General features: G+C 37.8%; 1 protein-coding gene across 13 annotated transcripts in view; it reads left to right on the top strand.

Annotated features, from left to right (window-relative positions):
* Positions 1–210: 210 nt before the first annotated feature.
* Positions 211–9172, top strand: part of Rim (Rab3 interacting molecule) — a 164909-nt gene continuing 155947 nt past the window's right edge. For 9 of the 13 annotated variants that reach the window (XR_010518325.1, XR_010518328.1, XR_010518329.1 and 6 more), the window contains exon 1: positions 211–326. The gene's annotated coding sequence lies outside the window, so the exon portion shown is untranslated. Of the gene's footprint in view, positions 327–411; positions 482–9172 lie in introns of those variants that run through there. The other 4 variants (XR_010518331.1, XR_010518330.1, XR_010518332.1 and 1 more) reach the window with 3 other exon arrangements.

Raw genomic sequence — 9172 nt, 5'->3', positions numbered from 1 at the left:
CACCTTTTCGCCACAGCTAGCGCCAACGTCATTTTCTGGGTTTGGCAGATTCAGTGATTGAACTTGTCTCCTCTGCTCTATATAATACAGAGAAGAGATAGACAGCGGAGCCACGAAATGTGGGGCCAGAAAAATTAAACGAAAATCGATACAAAGTCAAATGTATAGCTCTCGAGCAGCCCAGATGATAGTTCGGTCTCTGTACCAGAAAGCTAGATTCTGCTGTGGTCCATAGTGTCTAACGGAACTGGAATGGCTCCTTTCGTCAGCCTCGATTAATAGAAATCGACAGCTTATAGCTCGAGTGCAACCTGAGGATTCTCAAGGTAATAAAATATGGAATGCATTCCCCATTGGTGCTGGTGCTGGTTGTGCTCAGTGAAAAATCGAAACAAACGTACAATAGCAGAGAGCTGTCATGCAAAGTGTTTGGACATACCAAATTGTTTTAGATCCGGATTGTGTGTGAACAGAAACAATGGTATATTTCACCTCAAGAAGTACCTATATCGACATAGCTCTGTAGAGTAGCGATAATGAATAAATTGAATCGTACATAATGGAAGGAAATCATTTTTCCCTTTTGACACTTCTCGTATATCTCGTGTGGCTGCCGTTGTGATAGCAGCGTTAGGTGGGCGAATGGGCGGAGGTGGTTGTGTTGATTGAGTCGAGCGAGATTTTTGCTCGCTACGGTTTTTTCGTTTTTTCCGCTATCATGCATTTTATTTTGTTCCGAAAAAAACATCAGTTAATCGTAGATTTTTGTGATCCATTTATATGAACTTGACTTTACTCATTGAATTACGCTCAGCTACAACCTGGTCATTTTATTAATCACAATGGAATAGTGTCGCTTAAAAGAGCAGAATTGAACAATTTGTGACGAATTTATATCATGTTTATTTATTTTTCTTCAATTTATGCTATGTGTAATTTGGATTTTAATTAAACGTATCAAATTTAAGGAGGTAAAGCAATGTTAATAAAAAAAAATTAACGAATCTTAAAGAAAAAATGGAAATGGTGTATGCACACTAATCCAGCTTTTAGCTGCCCAGTTATGGTTGAATTGTGGAACTGTTCGGTAAAAAATCTACGGAAAATTCAAAAATTTGAAAATGTATGCCGAATTTACTCAGACTTTGTTCTGATAACCCTATTTACTTATAAAAATAGAATTTGCCAATTTCATTGATTCTTTACGGATGACGGTCATTTAATTTTTTTTTCGACTTTTTCAGCAATTCGAAAACCCAGTAAAACATTACTGACTCATGTAAAATAATCTTAGTGTGTAGGATAAACTACGGAAAAACTAGAGTGCACGGGCCCGGACCCGACGTAGTGGTTAGCATCCATGCCTCTCACGTCAAAGGTCGCGAGTTCAAATATCATTCAAATCTCATGTTAAAGTGACTATAAAAAAAGCAATCGGAGTGGAAAGTTTGCTAAGCCTGAATTTGAAAATTGAGTGCAAAATAAAATGCAGATAACAATAAACCATTTTCATGACAAATGACGAACCAGTCAGACGTGACTTTCTACAGTTTTCATGAAACTTTGCATAACTATTTGTTATGGGCAATCATCCCCATTTGAGCTAATAAAATTGGGTCATTTTGAATTTTGCAAAATGTTCCAGAATGGCGTATCTGATATTATAGCACGAAAATATCACATCATAGCACAAAAATATCGCTTTTAACCGAAAAGACGTCTGGGACACAGTTGTAGGAAACTATGTATACTGGAATCTCCATTTACGAACCAAACTGGGAGTTCGTAAATCAAATCAGTGCCTAAAAAACTCGTTATTTGGGATTTACTTCGTAAAACAGTTTTTTGAAAATATTATCAAAAACATCCACAATATGGGTATTTTTGAAATCATGGTGACATGAAAGAATCGGAAATCCATATATGAAGAGCTTTGACTGTGTTGATTTATTTCCTTTTAATTCCGTTCTAATTGCTTACCTATTGACAGATACGCGTATTTTGTATACTACTTGCAGACTTCATCAGTGTCAAGTACTCAATAACACCTGGCACTGATGAAGTCTGCAAGTAGTAGACGAAATACACGTATCTGTCAAAAGATAAGCAATTATAACGGAATTAAAAGGATCAAAGCTCTTCATAAAATTATTCCGTTGAGAGGTTCGACAATAATATAAGATCGGAAATCCATGTCTGACGTTATTTTGAGATCCAAGATGGCGTCAGACAGGGATTTTCGGTCCGGTCCCTAATTCCAAAGATACCCATATTGTGGGGTATAAGACAGTATTTCTAAGTTTTTCTGTAATCGGAAGCTGTCATCTTTGATTTCAAAATGGCGTTAGATATCCAATTCCAGTTCTTACACCTCACCTCGATTCCAAAAATACCCATATTGTGGGGAATCTCACAGTATTTCCCAGTTTCCCAGTATCACAAAAAAAAAACTTGCAATTTGGAATTTGCTTCGAAAAGAAATCGTTATTTCTTTTATTCCGTAAAAACAAGAATGTAAGCTTAATACTGCGTTAAAAAGACTAAACAGAGGTTTGAGTGTATTTCAGGAAAAATGTACAGGGTATTTGTTTTATTCAAAAAGTGTTAAATACATGAAAAACAAAAAAAAAATGTCTACTTTCAATATATGGTAAACCCTTTTAATGTAAAGGGTTTACCGCTTAAAGTCCACACACACTCAAACTGCTCTAACTTTTGATTCGTTGGGTAAAATTAATTTAAATTTTGCGTGGACATAGTGTGTATTGCTTACACTCTGTGAGTTGATTTCATCAGGTGGGCAAAAGTTTTCAAAATGGCGACAAAAGAACAGTGCGTGCGTGAAAAAGTTTTGCACGAGTACTTTGAGAATAAGGATCTGTCACATCGTGCTATCGGAAAAAAGTTTGGAATCGCGAATTCCATGGTGTCTGGTATCCTAAAACGGTTCGAAGAACGTCTGACTGTTGATCGAAAGCAAAGCCGTCAGGTCAACGAGAACGATCACAAACGCGTGGTTGGGGCCTATAAACGGAAACCGAACACCTCAGTTCGAGATGTGGCTAAAAAGTTGCATGTGAGCAAGACTTTCGTGCAGAATACGAAAACTTGAGCTGGACTACGTACGTTTAAGTCCCCAAACCGTGACGATAAACAGAATACGGTCGCAAAAAGCCGTTCCCGGAAGTTGTACGACCAGAAGTTAACGAAACCACACTGCTGCGTAATGGATGACAAGACTTCTTCCAGATTCGAGGAAACCTGTATGTGACTGCCAAGGATAAGTGTGATGTTCCCGAGACCCTCCAGATACAAAAGATGTCGAAGTTCTTAATTTGGCAAGCGATTTGTACTTGCGGAAAGTGGAGTACACATTTCGTTACCGCAAGCAACATGAATGGACAGGTGTATTTTGAAGAGTGTCTCCAAATGCGGCTTCTCCCTGTCCTGAAGGCTCACGACGGTCCAACGATCTTCTGGCCGGATTTGGTATCCATCATGCCACTACACGAAGGACGTGCTAGAGTGGTATAAAGCGAATGATGTCGATTTCGTGCCGAAAGATCTGAACTGCGCCTAATAGAAAAATACTGGGCCATTATGAGGGAGCACCTTCTAAAACGAGCTAAAATGGTGAAGTATGTAGAAGAAATGAAGAAAGCATGTGTTAATATGCATAAAACTGTCGATTCTGAGGTCGTGCAGAACCTTATGGCTGGGGTTAAGGCCAAGGTTCGCGCATTCTGATATAATGACGAAATAAATTAAATGAATGATTCCAAAATTAACTTTTATTGTTTTTTTACTCCTTAAAAATTTGGGGATAATCGGATAAAAACTCGAATTTTGAGAATGAATTTAGTGTGTGCGGATTTAAAAACGGTACACCCTCTACACCGGTTTCGTCCAATAGGGTTGAGATCTTATTTCCGTCATACTTAGAACAACCCGCACTTTACCTCTCTTTTTCGGATTTGAACAAAAAATTGAATGTTTCTATCAAAGATGACTTCTAAGTTTATTTATCTTATATACGTACCGTTAGATTAGATAAAAAGACACAATTTGTTGATATATTGGTAAAAATCTAACACTGCTTCTTGATACCAATTCTGTAAATTCCGTCCAAACACATTGAAACATTATTGCATTCACTTCGGCATATTTATGATGGCAGGAAAAATGAATTCGCTATATTATCCTTCCAAACGTATGATTGAATCGTTCACGCCGAAATCATCGATATATTTGATGTTTCTGCTCGTTATGGTGGAAATGAGCACTTATGCCAAAGTAGTTATAATAAGTATTAAGTAATTTTTTTTGATCAACAAATCGCCTTTGCGGATTTTTTCTCAATTACCCGTCAGCAAGTCCTCACCAACTGGCAACAAAAATGGAATGGGAAGATGGTTGCATTCTATTCTCCCACAGGTGTCGAAAAAGCCGTGGTTCAAAGGATTGGACATGAGCCGTGACTTTATACGTGTCATGTCGAGGCTCATGTCCAATCACTGCTCGCATTTCTTTCGAATCGGGCTCACAGGCAGCAATTTGTGCGCTTGTGGCAATGGTTATCACGAGATCGACCACGTACTTTGGTCATCCACCCTACATTGTGTTGCTAGATCCGAGTTATCCGCTTCCCTCAGGGTCCGAGGAAAACATCCTAGAGACATCTTGGCGAGCCGAGATCTCGATTATTTTAATTTAATTTATGTGTTTTGAAAACGGGTCGATCTGAGGATTTAGTAGTTGGTGTCATCTTGTGTTCTCTCAAGTTGTTAGGTCCCCATCGGTGTACCCCCATGTTTGTCTTTTTCTCTAGTATGTCGCTTAGTTCAAGATCAAGAGCACATTGCTCGAAAAAACCTTGTGTTCTGAATCCCTACCCTGCCATCCGTTTGTTACTATTTGTTACCCCTAAACTCGAGATAGCCGCGAGTAATGGGCCCCCGGTTTACTAACGTTAGTTTTAAGTAATTTTGTAAGCCAAACGATGAATATCGGCTCCGCAAAGCTACGGCAAATGAGCCTGGAAAAATAAACGCATTAAAAAAAGTATTGAGTTATTTAATCTGAAAAATTTCCGAATTTATTTACTAATAAAATTTAATGATTTTAGATTTTCTGATGGATAGGGAACATATTACATCAAATTTTTAACCCATCCATGCTTCAGAATGTGAAAAAACCTATAATAGTTCAGGATTCGAAAACTTGCAATAAATATGATACATATACGTAATATGATTTGTAAAAAAAAAAATATAATTTTAACTAAGAATTCTTGAAAAAATATTCACATTTTAAAATGCGAATTCTTAGTCTTAAGAATTCTGATACGAATGATATTTTTTAAAGTAGTTATTAGAACCATTAATATTTCAATGTCTTAAACACTTGATTTTTTCTTTTTAAATCACAATGCCGGATGCCGGTCTTCAAAAAATGTTGTAGATTGTTTGAACGTTTTACTTGACATTTTTAAATTTTCTCCTTGTCAGTGTTACTTATTGAATGTTTCCCAAGTGTGAGATCGCACAAGCCTTAATTCAAGGATGTATTTTCGTAGTATCTCTTCCCAAGCTTTCTTTGAAATTTTCTCAAGAATTCCCATTGAATGATCCCATAGGTGTCTCAGAGTTGAGCATGAGCATGATTGATCGTACGCGGTTGCTACTCCGTTATTGCCAGATCTCCAGTAATTACACAGAGAGCCAACAGATGATTTTTTTCCATGATTTGTCTTTCGTCGATCTTGTTTTCCGTACTGAGTACCAATGCTACAGACGCCAGGGAGGCAGCTCCCACACCTGCACCATATCTATCGACCCATCAACTGATGGAGCGAGGACCAACGGCTTTACTTTCCTTCCGTAGAAGGTATGATCAGAGATTTTATGACTCAGAAAACCCCGGCGGTGCTTACTGAGATTAAACCCAGGCCCTTTGGGGTGAGAGGCAATCATGCTTACCACTACACCACCGGAGCCACTACCAACAGTTTATGCTTCAGACTAGCTATCATCCTCAATGTGTAAACATTGGTGATCTTAATCTTTATAATCGGGAATACAGGAAAAGAAAAGAATGGGTAGGAATGTGTTGACGGGATACTCGCATTGTTGGAAGCCGATAAATCCTCTGCACTTCCACGAGAAATCACTGGGATGTTGGATAAAACGGTGGGTTATGGCAACCAGTACGCTGAATTAAAGTGATGTGTTCGAATTATGAAAAAAAGCCTCTAACGAAAATTGAATTTGAGATTAAACCCATGCTGTTCTGCTCAGTAACCAAAAACGATCGCTCTTAGGCCACCGAGCCCTTCATATCACTTCATACCACTTATGATCGAGTTGTTGTTGTAACCCGGCACCAACGACGAGTTTCACAAAACATACCAAAAATCTTAATAGATTCTTCACAAAATTACATTGGAATGCTCTGAATAGCATATGCGACCACAGACATCATGTGCAATTTTCCCTAACGCATCGAAATTAGCTAAATTCCAAGCCTGCATGTTGGATTTTTTTTATATCCAACCACATCAACCGAACAATAAATCACGCGTGATTGAGGACATCCCGCTAGATAAGATGTGGAAATCAATAATGTTAATAAATTTATTTTTTTGGGTGTGTACAAATTATCTCAACTCTTCCTACAGCAAAATGTAATCATGAACAATTATAAAAAAAATATAAGAATGATTTTCAACTTGAAGGAACTCAACAATTCAATACAAGATGGCATCCTACGTTTCCGACGTCTAGTGGAGTCGACGCTCCTACTGGCCCTCATCTGTCCTTCGGTCGGTTTGAATATCAGCAACATTCATAGCATGGCATCCTACGCCCCGACATGTAACTGAATCTACGCTGAAGCCGCCAGTGATACTACGCCCCTAATAGTTTGTACAACAAATGGTTCCAGATCCTCAATATCTGCTTCTCGGTGACATCGATAACTTGGCATCCATGGCATCCTACGATTTCGACGTCTAGTGGAGTCAACGCTCCCACCGGCCCTCATCTGTCCTTCGATCGGTTTGAATATCAGCTCTTTGTCAGCAACATTGATAACATGGCATCCTACGCCCCGACATGTAACTGAGTCGACGTCCTTCGATCGGTTTGAATATCGCCCCGACATGTAACTGAGTCGACGCTCCAAGCGGCCATCATCTTCGGTCTGGTTAATCACCAGGTCTCTGTCAGGTAACTTAGACTGGTATATGTCTGGCCGAAGCCACCAGTGATACTACGCCCCTAATGGTTCGTACAACAAATGGTTCCAGATCCGCAATGTTAGCTTGGAATCCTTCGTTCTCGACGTTTAGCTGTTTCAACGCTCCCAGCTGTCATCCTCTGCCCTTTGGTCTGATTGATCACCATCTCTCTGTCAGCATGGTATCCTAAGCTTCCAATGTCTAGCTGAGTCGACGCTCCCACCGGCCCTGCTTCACTACGACAACTTTAGCTTGGCATCATATACCTTCGACGTCTGGCCGATTCATCGCAGTCCACGTTCCGTGCACTATCAACTGTCCACCTTCATCTGTTGAACTGTGCACCGGCAATCGTCCTTAGATACTACCTAACTGCTTATATAAAACCAATCATAGCCTCATCTCATGAATAGAGTGCAAACTCACTGGAAATGTCTCGTGTCATGTGAAAATATCATTGAACTTATTTTTGTAATTTAAGAAAAGATGAGGAGGTTTTATGCCTGCTGGAGGATGGGCTACATTGTAATGCTCTACTCCAGTGGGCTTTTCCCTGCACCATAAAAAAATAAAAAAGATCGCTGTGCAATGGTGAGCTATTATTCAATATGAATTCAAATTGCATTAATTTGATACAGAAAATTTGATGAAATGGGAATCCTATTTATCATTAATCGATGCTCAATTATGTTGTCAGAACCACTACAAATAAGCATGTACTTAGTATGGTCCGGTCTTTCACAATTGTGGTTTTAGAATCAGTATTTATCATCTTAGAGGTTTGCACAGTATAGTATTCTTATGTGATTTGATGTATTGCATGATGGGTTTGGAACCTTTTTGGTTATATCTGGTATTAAGCATGACGTTTTTCGAAATATTTTATTTTCTTAAATTTAGGTGATTTCAGTCAAATTGTTAATTAGCTGCCTCAAACCATCAAAATTCCCTCAAAATACCAAGGCTGCAAATGCGTGTCGATTCATGGCTGGTTATCGACAATGCGATGATCAATCATTATGATTCAACCACCATTTGAAAGGTATGCCCGAGCAGAGAATGAGAACTAAATTTGATATTTTTATATAACATATTTTGCCTACCATATGGTGGGTTAACAGTAATCATAACAACAATGAGATCTAAATGGTGTATGAAGGATTTTAAAAAGATAACAAATCATGTTGTCTTGATAACAAATCCATGTATGCGTTTTGATATCAGTAATTTCGTTAATAATAAACAAAATAAGTAATCAATATGTTATTATAACTATGGTAGGAAAACAAAAAAATTAAATTATATCAAATCCAGTATTCTGAATGTTTTGAAATCTATTGGATGATATCAACATATAAAATCAAAAAAATGTTATCAATAAGCTTTCATCTATTCAAAATAAAATCAAACCTATATTTCAATCAGTTCTATCGATATCTATCAGTTATGTCGGTTTGTAAATTCAATTTGAAGGTAGATTAATATATTTCAGTGATGAATGTGGATGCTATTTTTATGAAATATCAAATTTTGTGTTTAATTATATTTTTTAAAAACATCAAAAAAATATAAAAATATGAATTCAACCGAGATTAAAAAATAGCATATAAAAATATGTTTTCAACACGCTTTCATAAACATTATTTGATACAATTTTGATAGTATTTTGATATTTGGCTTTGCTCGGGTATCTATTTTCATTTGGAATAAGAAAAAAAAAATCTGATTGGACCTGTGCTTGGCCATCCGGAATAAAAACCGAGAAAAGTCCCCAGAAAATGTGTGTCAATTCATGTTGACATGACTGGTTCTCTGCAATTTGGATACAACATTTTAAGATTGAGCCACTATTTGGAAGGTATGACTATCTACTTTCTAACGGAACAGACAAGGAACCGATTGGACTTGTGGTTGGCCAGTCGAGACAGGAAAACC

This window comes from Ochlerotatus camptorhynchus, unplaced genomic scaffold (assembly GCF_037179485.1).
Source record: "Ochlerotatus camptorhynchus isolate MF236.1 unplaced genomic scaffold, CSIRO-AGI_Acam_v1.1 ptg000342l, whole genome shotgun sequence".
Lineage (NCBI taxonomy): Eukaryota > Metazoa > Arthropoda > Insecta > Diptera > Culicidae > Ochlerotatus > Ochlerotatus camptorhynchus.
The sequence above is the reverse complement of the archived record's forward strand: the minus strand, read 5'-3'. Positions and strand labels throughout refer to the sequence as shown.